General features: G+C 35.8%; 1 pseudogene; it reads left to right on the top strand.

The window, feature by feature from the left end:
* Nucleotides 1–1,123: 1,123 nt before the first annotated feature.
* Nucleotides 1,124–9,082, top strand: LOC104893097 (uncharacterized; annotated as a pseudogene).
* Nucleotides 9,083–13,032: the final 3,950 nt, after the last annotated feature.

Raw genomic sequence — 13,032 nt, 5'->3', positions numbered from 1 at the left:
AAGCATGGCAAATAAGTCAGTTATGGATGACACTCTTATTAAGGATAGAAAGAAGGGGCAGACCTGACGGAGGAAAAAAAGAACTACTGTGTCAAGCCGCTTGAAAAAAGAAAGTCTCACTCCAAGAATTCTCGGCTTTGAACCTTTTTCTTAAATAGTTTTTCAATTATATGCCTAAAAAAAGTAATGTATAACAGAAATATTTAGAGACAAATACACGTGGCAAAAAATTGTAAAAGATATTACAAAAGATTGACACATCAGCAATTCAATTTGCTCTTGACACATAAGCAAATCCTTATTGCTTTATCTTGACACATGAACCGCTATCTCAAGTAGCGGTTTACCTGGGAAAATGTTGCGAACCGCTACTTGAAGTAGCGGTTTACACAACAACAAATTTTTTTTTTTTTTTTTTGTAAACCGCAACTTCAAGTAGCGGTTTTACCTAAGTTGAAAAAAAAAAAAATTTCTCGCGTACCGTCATACGTGGATGGTACGCAGGGAATATTTTTTTTTGGCATATTTTGAGAATTAAAATCCACTTTTGCATTATCCAAGAAAAAAATTCCAAGAGAGAAAGTTATGATTTGAGATAAAAGTCCGAGGTGAAAGAATGCAAAGGAGGGAGAAAATATTTATTGGGAGTTGTTGAATTGAATTGGTACCGAAACTCTAATAAAATTTGTTCTTTAAATTCAAATATTTCGAATATATAATTTCCAATTCAAATGTAAATTTATTGATAGTGAATTTTGGACCCTAACTATTAGCCAATTAAAACACTTAGTTATGTACATAGTCTCCGGTCTCTCCACACACACCTTATGTATTTAATTATTTATATCATCTCTCCTTTATAATGAACTAAAATTTCTTATCAAGTTGACTAGTTTCTCTTTCTAACTTTAATGGTTAGACTTATGAGTGTCTTCCGTCTAGTTGTTTACTTCTTCACTCTCTCAATCTACAATCTACAGTCTACAATCTACAATCTACGTGGGAAAGCTACACATAGTTCAAATTTAAGTTCCAAACTTTTAGTCACCTCATTTCAAACTAAGTTTTCAAGCATTTCATCTTTCTCTTCTTTCTTTAGCTGAAAATAATGAACAGAGGAAATATGAGAGAAAAGGAAAAAGGGCCAGCAATAGGAATCGATCTCGGGACAACGTACTCATGCGTAGCTGTTTGGCAACATGGCCGAGTAGAGATCATCACAAACGACCAAGGTAATAGAACGACGCCGTCCTGCGTTGCCTTCACCTAGACTGAACACCTTGTTGGTGATGCTGCCAAGAACCAAGCAACCATCAATGCTTCTAATACTATTTTTGGTTTGTTCCTCTTTCTCTCCTATCTTTTAAACTTTAGAATCATTAATTTTCTCATTCTATGTTTTGGGTTATATTTTTTTTTTTTTTTTTTGCGTCTATAAATTTTGCTTGTCTATTCTATTGTATATAGAGTAAAGAATTTAGATATTCAAGTTTTTATGTGAAAGAATTTAATATATTATGATATATCTTGAGGTGTTTTTTCCCCCTATTTATGCTTAATTATATGACCCTTTTTAAGAATGATGTCAGAGTATAAAGATGACAGCGGATGGTCTAAAATAACTGATGTTTGTTTGGTTGATATTGTTTAATGTATGAAGTTAAAATTTTAGGAATTGAAATTTTTTGATGTTGTTTTGTTGACAAATTCATGAGAAGTAGAAAATTTTAGGAAGTTTTAATTCTCGCAAAATGAAGGAAATTACTTACCTAGGGAATCTAGATAAGTGAAAATTCTCATAGAAATTTTCATTTCCCATGAATAACCAAATACTCCCTCCGTCCCAAAATATAGTTCCCATTTCCATTTTGGGTGTCCCAAAATATAGTTCCCATTTCCATATTTAGTTCCACATTTTTTCGTAATTTGCCTAGAAAAATCGTGTCCCATCATTTATTTGCTTCTTGAATTTTGTTTTTTCCTTTGTTTATTCAACCAAAATGTTACAATTAATACTCTTTCACCAATTATCTCCATTTTCTTTCCTAAAATCATCTTTTCCCATACAACATTTATTTAAATAAACAAAAAATCTTTACTATCACAACTTGCATAAATTACCGTGAAAAAAGGGAAATGGAAACTATATTTTGAGACGGAGGGAGTAATATTTAGCAATTCCTAAAAAATACAATTACATAAGAAAATAAAGTTTCAAGAAATCTACACTTTTTATATTCAACCAAACGAAAAATGAGAAGACTTTATAACTAGACCCTTATCAATCCCTTTTCAGTATCAATTTTTATAAATCCAGGTCATTTTTGTAACCTTTTGCACAATTTTATAGCACTAGGTCTCATAAACATTCAGTCCAATTCCTTATCTTATTTTTATATGAGTTGTACTGTAAACAGAGGGCACACTGTGAGCAAACATCTCACATGACGCAAAATTTTGACTCTTAGTATCTTTTATTATTAATTAATAAAAATTACACAAAATAATAATTATAAAAATATTTATTGAAACAAATTTAATGCTCCTTTCGTTTTCGTTTGTTATTTACAATGGTACCAAATGGAATATCCCTTCTATTTATAATTGAATAAGAAATCAATGCAACTAAAAGAAAAAAGGATAAGATTTTTTTATTTTAAATAAAATAAAATTAACGATAAATAAAGATTCATTCTTTTTGAGTTATTCTATGTTAGGTAATCAATGATAAAAAATTCTAAGGATTAAAAGAATATAAGAAACTACAAACTAGTGTGAATGTATTTATATACAGCCAATTAAGTAAAAGTTTCGGGAGTTGAAAGGTAAAAAAATGACTACTCCCTCTGTCCTAAAATATAGTTCCTATTTACAAATTTAGTTTCACATTTTTCGTAATTTGTCTAGAAAAAATTGTATCTTATTATTTATTTGCTTCTTGAATTTTGTTTTTTCCTTTATTTATTCAACCAAAATGTTACAATTAATGATTTTTCACCAATTATTCTCCATTCTTTTTCCTAAAATCATCTTTTCGATCCCATACAATATTTATTTAAATAAACAAAAAATCTTTACTATCTCTCCTAGATTCTACTTACATAAATTACCGTGAAAAAAGGGCAATGAGAACTATATTTTGGGACAAAGAGAGTACTAGATAGTGTGAACATATTTATTACAATATAAAACTAATGGAAAATTTAATTCATACTTTCTCCGTGTCAAAATATAGTTCATGTTTCTATTTTGGAAGTCAAATTTTATAAACTTTAACCAAATATTCTCATTATTGTATACTTCCTCTGTAACAAAAAAAAACGCAATATTTACCATATTTGGATGTAACACAAAAAAGACAACAATTTAAAACTTCTTAATGATAATATTTGTTATATATCACTTGAAAATTAATGTAAAAGTGGATTACATGAATGATGCAAAGCCAAAGCAGAGCAATTTATATAAATATAGAGTGCATATTAAATGAGAAAATATATTCTAAAAAAGATATTTAAACAGTATAAAAATCAAACTGATGCATTAAATTAGAATGGAGGGCCTAATATTTTTACAATTTTGTACACGAGGGATGTGAGTGAGGGGATGATAAACATTTTTAAACCCAAAAGCTACCAATTGCCCATGGTTTGTTGGTTTTTGATACCCATAAGTGAATACTGCCCGCTACCCATGAAATATATACTTTTTTTAATTGCACTATTTGTTTTTTGGTACTATTAATCAATCAATTTTAATATCTTGCATTATTATATAAGAAAAGAATAGTAAAATGGAATGTTGTTAGATTCCTATAAAAACTATCTTGAGAATATAACGACACACTGCTCCACTATGGTAATAAATATAATATATACTCTTTTAGAATTTTTTCCTTGGATAATGCAAAAGTGGGTTTTAATTCCCAAAATATGTCCAAAAAATTAAAATTCCCTGCGTACCGTCCACGTAGGAAGGCACACGAGAATTTTTTTTTTATAGTAAAACCGCTACTTGAAGTAGCAGCTTACAAGTGCCGAGAAATTTTGTTTTTTTTCAACTTAGGTAAAACCGCTACTCCGAGTAGCGGTTTACTATGGAAACTGATATCTGCTTACCACTTTTTGCGCAGGTAAACCGCTACTCAGAGTAGCGGTTTATATTTATAAACCGCTACTCATAGTAGCAGTTTATTTTAAAATTAAACCGCTACTCAGAGTAGCGGTTTTCTTGCGTTAAAACAAAAAAAAAAAACAATTTTCTCGCGTGCTGTCCTACGTGGACGGTATGCAGGGAATTTTAATTATTTTGGGCATATTTTGGGAATTAAAACCCAATTTTGCATTATTCAAGGAAAAAATTCTACTCTTTTATGTTCTTAGTTATACTAAATAAGTGACATGAATAATGAGCATATTTATATATATATGATAAAAAAATTATTCAATAAAATTATGTGGAAAGAAAATCTCAAGAAAAAGCTTAAACCATTTCAAAAAGAAATATACCACAATCAAGAAAGGGAGTATTTGTGTACGATAAACAACAGATTGATACCCTAATCAATAATAGTGCTAAATAAACAAATCCTAACAAATTACCTGTAAAATGGACACATAAAACCTCAGAAAATGACTAAATGAGAGGCAATCATGACTCATGAGGATATATGCGGACACACTAAAGACATGCGCCTCAGTTGTAAAAATTGCTGCCAACTTATTTCGTCACCACAGGCTGCATTGTTTGCCGCCAAACATTATCCTCTTGCTGAATGAAGTATTAATTTTTTTTTTTGAGGGGAGAATGAAGTATTAATTAATGGCCAATTTCCTAAGTGGTAAGGAAATTTTCTATTGTAACTCTGGTAATAAGTTCTCAAATTCAAAGTTCCACCTCACCCTTCTTTTGTATTTGTGTTGATCTAAACTTTTGCATCAATAAGTTTTCTACTCCCACCCTCGCCCTTCTTTTGTATTATCTTTTATCAACACAAATGCTAAAATTTAAATGATGTACACGCTAATACATAGAGTATGGTGTACATATATACATAGATAGTGAGTCAAATAATGAATATAGGTAATAATTCAAGTTGCGTGGACTTGGTTCATAATAAAATTAGTGTGCACCAGGCTCGCGCACGTGCATCGGAACACACACTATTATAATATACAGACTCCCACTATATCACAAACTGATACACTATATAAGAGAAAAATATACAAACAAATACACTATAATACAAAGAAAGACTATCACAAATAAATACTATAACTCTTGCAACAAAAAAAATCACTATACCACATATAGACACACTATATTGAAACTGACAATATTATTCTAATCTTGTATGATAGATTTAATTGTACAATCAACTATAATACACAGAACATACTATAGCACAAACAAATACATTATATCAAAAAGAAATACACTATATCACAAACAAACCACACCATAACACAAAGAAACACTATTACATATAAATATACTGTAGCACAGTACAGGAAAATACAATATACTACACACAAACATACTATATTGAAACAAACAATTTAATTCTCATTTTCTATAACAAGTTCAATTATACAATCAATTATATCATAAAAACTGAAAAGTAGAGTAAGCTAAATGAATATGGACAATAAGCTAAATGAATATATGTACATCTCTGTTAATACATGTTCATTAATATTAGTCTTTGTGAATCAAGTCTTTAATGTTCATCCTGCGTATAGTTCTCATCCTACGGACGTGTATATATGCTAATTATATTTTTTTTCTCAGCCAATCGGAAAGTTCAAAGTTTACTAAAATTAAGAAAATGACCATTTCTTTCCAAAGATAATCAAAACTAGATATGTAACACAGTTTCTCGGTTTGATTTTAATTGTTCTGGTAAATGTAACTATGTAACACTTGAATTTTTAAATTTTATTTAATTTTTTTTAAGTAAATGATCATAAGAAGTCAAGTTTAGACCTTCGAATACTTATTAAAACAAATCTATATATAATATTCTAACAGTACACATAAACCACCAACAACGCACGTCAGAATCAAGTGGGTAAATAGTGCAAAAAGTCAAAATGTTGCAATGAGTTCGAGAAAATAAATTTTAAAGAAAAATAAAATAAAATTCTAGGTGGATATTTACTGTTGTGCGTGTTAGAAGTTTTTTTTTGTTGTTGTTGAGACTTGAGAGGGTTAATAGATGTTTCTACAATCCTCTTAATTTCTTTTAATCCCCTTATATCGCAATTGATGGCATTGGCAGGTGCCAAGAGGCTTATGGGACGGGCATTGAATGATGAACATTTGCAGAAGAACATCAGCCTCTGGCCCTTTAAGATTGTTTTCAAAGACAAGAAGCCAGTGGTCGCGGTTACCCACAAGGGCGAAGATAAGATATTCACAGCTGAAGAGATATCTTCGATGATCCTCGTCAAGATGAAACAAATTGCCGAGGACTACCTTGGCACTTCTGTTAAGGATGCTGTCATCACAGTTCCGGCATATTTCAACAATTTGCAACGACAGGCAACTAAAGATGCTGGAATAATTGCTGGACTGAATGTATTGCGCATTATCAATGAGCCGACTGCTGCTGCTATTGCTTATGGTCTCGACAAGAAGGCTACTCGGCGAAAGAATGTACTGGTTTTTGATCTTGGTGGGGGTACTTTTGATGTTTGTTTGGTTACAATTGAAAATGATAAATTTGAGGTTAGATCAGTAGGTGGAAACACTCATCTTGGGGGTGAAGATTTTGATAACAGAATGGTAAGTTACTTTGTGGAAGTATTTAGCAGCAAGTTCGGCAAGGATATCAGTGAAAATTCGAGGGCTATTGGGAGGTTGAGAGTTGCTTGTGAAAGAGCAAAGAGGAACCTCTCTACGAACTCTTTTGCGAATATTGAGATAGACTGTCTTTCTGATGGCATCAATTTTTCTTCATGTATGACTCGTGCTCGATTCGAAAAGTTGAACATGGAGTTATTTGAGAAGTGTATAGGCCCAGTTGAGAAATGTTTGAAGGATGCAAAGATGGACAAGAATGAGGTTGATGAGGTTGTCTTGGTTGGTGGATCAAGCAGGATCCCGAAGGTCCAACAAATGTTGCAGGATTTTTTTGGTGGAAAGAAGCTAAATAAAAGTATTAATCCTGACGAGGCGGTTGCATATGGGGCTGCTGTCCAAGCTGCAATGTTAAGTGGTACAAACGATAACAATTATGTGCTTACTGATGTAACTCCTTTATCTCTTGGTATCGAGAATAATTTCAGAGAAATGTCTGTGTTGATCCCAAGAAACACTCCAATCCCTACTAAGAACGAAAGAATGTTCACAACAACAAAGAAGAATCAACAAGAAGTTCTATTCAATGTCTATGAAGGTGAGAGAACCATAGCGAGGGATAATAACTTGCTTGGAAGTTTTGAGCTTGTGGAGATTCCTGCTGCTCCTAAGAGGAAAAGGGTTATTGATATCAATGTGTCATTTGAAATTGACGCGGATGGGATCATGAAATGCTATGCTCAAGAGCTAACAACCAAAAGAAAACAGGGAATCTCAATCAGTTATCAGAGTGGACGACTGTCCAGGGAAGAAGTTGATAGAATGATAGAAGCTGCTGAGAAGTTCAAGTCTGACGATGAGCAGAAAAGAAGGAAGGTTAAAGTGATGAATGATCTGGAGAACTATGCTCACGACAAGCAACTTTTGCTGAGATGCCATGGTTGGAAGATTGCTAGGAAAGAGCGGAGGGAGATGGAAGATGCCATTGATCAGGCAGTTAAATGGATGGATTGGAATAATCTTCTTAGTCACGCTAGTATGTTTGAAGAAAAGATGAAGGAGCTTGAGAACATTTGTGAGCCTATCATTGCCAAGATACAGAAACTACGTGATGATACTCGTGTTCATGAGACAGCACAGAAAAAGAACACTGAGATTGACATTATCGATATTGATTAAGAATACTCGTGACCTTTGTTTCTAATTCTGTTTTGGGTGGTTTTGCAGCAATTTTGGTTGGCAAGGAAATTGGACATTCTGAAATGATGACCATGTAAAATGACGTTAGCTTTGGTATTTTGGTCCTATAAATCTCTGTTATTTTTGTTAGTTTCTCTGTAGTTGTACCTGGAGATCTTAATATTGTCTAGTGATGAATCTGATGATCCTTATATTCAGAATTATTAGTTATACTACTACTTTATTCATCGATATGTACACTTCAATTGAGCTTAAGTGCCTATGAATGGCTCATCGAAGCTTATTTTTTGTCGTTAGAGTTGAATCTGATGGTGCTAGTTTAGGATGCTTTTTTTTTTTTAATTTTTTGGTAAACAAGGCATTTTATTCATTACATAATAATGTTAAACATACTACATACATATTACAATTCGAGAGTAGTTTTCCACACAGTGAAAAATCCTAGTTACAACACAATCACATCCATGACCCTATCACCCTTAGCCATGCTATCAGCTACTTGATTATAATGTCTACTACAATGCTTAATCAAAAGATTCGGCCTCTTGTTGATCCATAGCCTGCACATTTTAATCATGTTGGAGTATAAGTCAGAGTGCTCCATTGTGTTTAGGATGCTAGTTACTTACAATTTCCGCCATACTTTTTTTTTTTTTTTTTTTGACATCAAAGAAGCGTACAAAAAAGAAACCAAACGAACAAGCAGAACATGAAACAAAACCAAGCAAACAAGCTAAAAAGTCGTCCTATGTTGGCAGCACCATAGAGCGAGCTGACGTGCCTGGCCAACACGGCCCTTGGACGCCAGCATAACCTGACAGGAAGTCATCTGGTTGCCCCTTAGACGAATGGCCTCTAACGTCCACCGCACCTGGATCTCATGTGGCTTCGTTGATTGCAATAATCTAACAAGGTGACTTGAGTCAGTGTAGATTTGCACCCGCTGATGTCCTTGATCTTGTGCCCAGGTCAGAGCGTGGAGGCAAGCCGTGGAGATGAGGCGCAAATAAGACGGTGCACAACAGAAAGTCCCTTGTTGTTCCTGTAGCCGGAGATTTGAAGAGTCAGTAACCCAGGAATAAGCCCCTTATTTGAAAAGGTGTAGTGTTGTAAATCAATGAGGGCAGTTAGTATTGACAGAACAAAGACATGTTCCGTCAACTTGCCATTAGACAACTATCCTGAAAGTATTAGATAACCGTTCACAGGAGTCAACATTTATCAAGTTACTTCTCCTAAAATTTCTTTATTATATGGAAAGAAGAATAGAAATTATTTATGAGTGGGTGTAAGCAAATTGGGAAAAGTTCATGTTTCCTATCTAATCTATAGTCCAAACTAGACAAAAACAAATTTAGTTGGATTTGGAATTTTGGATTCGAAAATATCGAGTCTAAAGAATTTCATATTTAGACTTGGACTTGACTAATTTAAAAAAATCTTGGGTCCGTGAAAAAAAGAAATGTAATTTAGATATAGTAATTTCAGATTTCAAGTTTCAACTGATACTAATAGAATCTCTCCTAAAATTTGAATTGTCAAAACTTTTTGGATTTCAGGTGGTTGTCTTTCATTTTGCATGTTTTATTTTTCCACATGTAAAACCATTTTAAGTGGTATATACAATGGTAATATCATTTTTTTTTTGTCTTCGGTCCATTATTTTTAAAAAGATTAATTGTGCCAAAATTAGTTAATTTAAAAATTGCCTAAAAAGTGAGTTTCTTATTATAAAAGAGTAGGCTATGAAAGGATTGATTGTATTGAATGTAACGTAAAGATATACAGCAGTATATATAATACATGTAGTTGTAACTACTTGAGAGAATAAAGGAAAGAATAAGATATTCCTAAATACAAAAGATATAACTAAGTATATCAAAAGATAGAGTTATACAAAAGATAATATCACAAGATAAGAAGAAGATAGATTAGCTGATCTTATCATTGCTCCCGCAAGATGGTCGGGCGATCAGTAAGACCAATCTTGAGCAACAGTGTGTCCAAGCGAGGACTAGTGAGCGGTTTGGTGAGGAAATCAGCCAGCTGATCACCAGTGGGTACATGTACCACTTTTAGAGTCCCAGCTTGGGCATGTTCACGTATGAAGTAGAACGCAAGTGCCAAATGTTTCATTTTCGAGTCGAAGACAGGATTCACGCTTAAAAATGTGGCGCCTAAGTTGTCACAATACAGTACCGGTTGAGAGGTGATGGTGATTCGCAGCTCAAGAAACAAATTCCGAAGCCATAAGAGTTCGCCTGTAGTGTGAGCAATAGCACAGTATTCTGCTTCGGTAGAGGAGCGAGCAACCCCTTTTTGCTTCTTAGAACACCAAGTCAGTGGGTTGTGACCCAAGAATATAACATGGTCCATGGTGGAGGTGTAATCGTCCTTGTTGCCCGCCCAATCAACATCAGCGAAGGCATGAAGTGTGGAGGGCGAGTCGCGATGAATATTAAGACCTTGGTCCTTAGTACCATTCAGATATCTGAGCAAGCGTTTCAAGGCAAGCTAATGATCCGTAGTTGGGGCTTTCATGAACTGCGAGAGTCGGTTGACAGCAAAGGAGATGTCGGGCCGGGTGAGTGTTAAGTACTGAAGACTACCGAGAGCAGCACAATAGTCTTTGGGCTCAGGAAGCGGCGTGCCAAGGGACGCAAGAAGCGGAGTACCAACAGCCAACCTTGGTATCCAACATATCAAGTGAATCAAGCAAATCACAGACATACTTGCGTTGGCTGAGAAATAGTCCATGAGCAGTGGGAATAACTTCGACGCCCAAAAAATAAGAGAGATGTCCCAAATCCTTTAAAGCAAACCGAGTAGCCAAGGTGGTGATAAATGAAAGAAGATGAGCTTGATCCGGGCCAGTGATAATAATGTCGTCAACGTAAACAATGAGATAAATGGTCTTCGTAGAGTGATGTTGAATGAACAGAGAGGAATCGGAGGCCGTGCGTGTGAAACCAAGACTAACCAAGAAGTTCATGAGTTCAGTATACCAAGCCCTTGGGGCTTGTTTCAGACCATAAATAGCTTTGTGTAGCTTACAAACGGTAGTAGGAGAGTTAGGATCAATAAAGCCTTGTGGTTGAGCCATAAATACCTCATCATGGAGAATGCCTTGGAGAAAGGCATTGTTGATGTCGAGTTGACGGAGTGACCAGCCATTATTGGTGGTAGCAAGAGTGAGGAGAGTGTGAACTGTTACCGGACGAACGACCGGACTAAAAGTGTCCGTGTAGTCAAGTCCCGGTCGTTGTTGGAAGCCCTTGGCAACAAGACGTGCCTTGTATCGTTCAACCTCACCAGTGGGTTTGTATTTGATGCGGAAAACCCACTTACTTTTAATGATGTTCGGAGCATTATGAGACTCGACAAGAGATCAAGTTCCCATAGTAGTGAGTGATTTAAATTCAGCTTCCATAACTTGCTTCCAAAGGGGATGTTTTAAGGCTTGGGTGGCGGTGGTGGGTACAAGGTGGGCAGGAGTAGTAGTGGTAGGGTTAGCATACTTAGGATTGGGTCTGATAATGTTGTTTTTGGAGCGGGTAATGATGTCGGGAGGGGAGCGAGGAGTGTTGGCTGGGTGAGCCGTAGAAGCCGAGGAGGAAGAGTCGGGTGAGTGAGAATCGGGAGTGGATGGAGTAGGGCTATAGGTGATGGAGGCGAGGGGACTTATAGAGTCCGCATTAGGAGAGGTGGGGGGGAAGGAGCAGAGGAGGGTTGTGTTGGAGTGAGTGGAGGTGTGATGGAGGGTGGAGGGGGTGAGGGGGAAGGCAGCATGGTTGGAAGGAGAGGAAGGGTAAGAGTGCACCATTGAGAGAGATCGGGACGAGAGGAGGTGACGGGTTGATGCGTGAGCTGGGGGTACTGATATTCATGTTCGACAAAGCGAACGTGGCGCGAGGTGTATATTTTGTGAGTAGTGGGATCGAGGCAGTGATATGCACTTTGTGAGTTGGAGTAGCCAACAAAGATGCAAGGAAGGGATTTGGGTTGAAGTCTGTGAGAGTTGTAGGGTCGTAGCCATGGATAGCAAAGGCAACCGAAACTACGAAGTTTGAGATAGTTAGGGGGGTTTGAAAGAGGCACTCGAAGGGAGATTTGCGGTTTAATGTGGGAGTGAGCATGCAGTTAATGAGGTATGCTGCTGTGGTGAAAGCATAACTCCAAAAATTGAGTGGAAGATGCGAGTGAGAGAGTAAGGCTAGACCAGTTTCGACGATGTGGCGATGGCGCCTTTCAGCAAAACCATTGTGTTCCGGTGTATGTGGAGGGGAGGTAAGATGAGATACACCATCAATGGTGAGAAAGGATGTAAGGGCATCATATTCTCCACCATTATCGGAGTAAAGAGTTTTGATGGGGCGTGCAAAAAAAATTTCAACGAGAGCCTTGAATCGAATGAAAACAGCCTTTGTATCAGATTTTAGTTTAAGGGGATAGAACCATATATACTTGGTGAATTGATCACTAATATAACATAGTACTTAAAATTGTCAAGTGAGGGGACAAGGGATGACCACAAATCAGTGTAAATAACATCAAGAGGTGCATAAGAACGAATGGTAGATCGATGAAAAGGGAGGTTATGACTCTTATTACATTGACATGCATCACAATTGAATGTATTAAAATCAGAAACACTGATATTGAATCTAGAAGTTATAGATTTAAGAATTGAAAGAGACGGATGGCCAAATTTGTGGTGCAGAAGCTGAACTGAGTTGTGGACGGTGGTGGCGGCTAAGGCAGTAGGCGCGGTGGGAAGCTCATAGACACCATGAGTGAGAGGTCCATTAAGGAGAGATGCCCCTGTGAGACGATCCTTCAATACAAAGGAAGAAGAGGAAAACTCAATTAGAAGATCATTTTATGCACACAATTGAGATATAGACAGAATATTCCGAGACATAGTAGGTGCACACAAAATATTATGCAAGATTAAAGGCTTAGATGAAGTAGTAGAGAGAGTCAAAGAGCCTATGTGAGTAATGGAGATACCCATACCATTGCCAATCACAA

This window comes from Beta vulgaris, chromosome 1 (assembly GCF_026745355.1).
Source record: "Beta vulgaris subsp. vulgaris cultivar EL10 chromosome 1, EL10.2, whole genome shotgun sequence".
In the NCBI taxonomy this organism is placed as follows: domain Eukaryota; kingdom Viridiplantae; phylum Streptophyta; class Magnoliopsida; order Caryophyllales; family Amaranthaceae; genus Beta; species Beta vulgaris.
The sequence above is the reverse complement of the archived record's forward strand: the minus strand, read 5'-3'. Positions and strand labels throughout refer to the sequence as shown.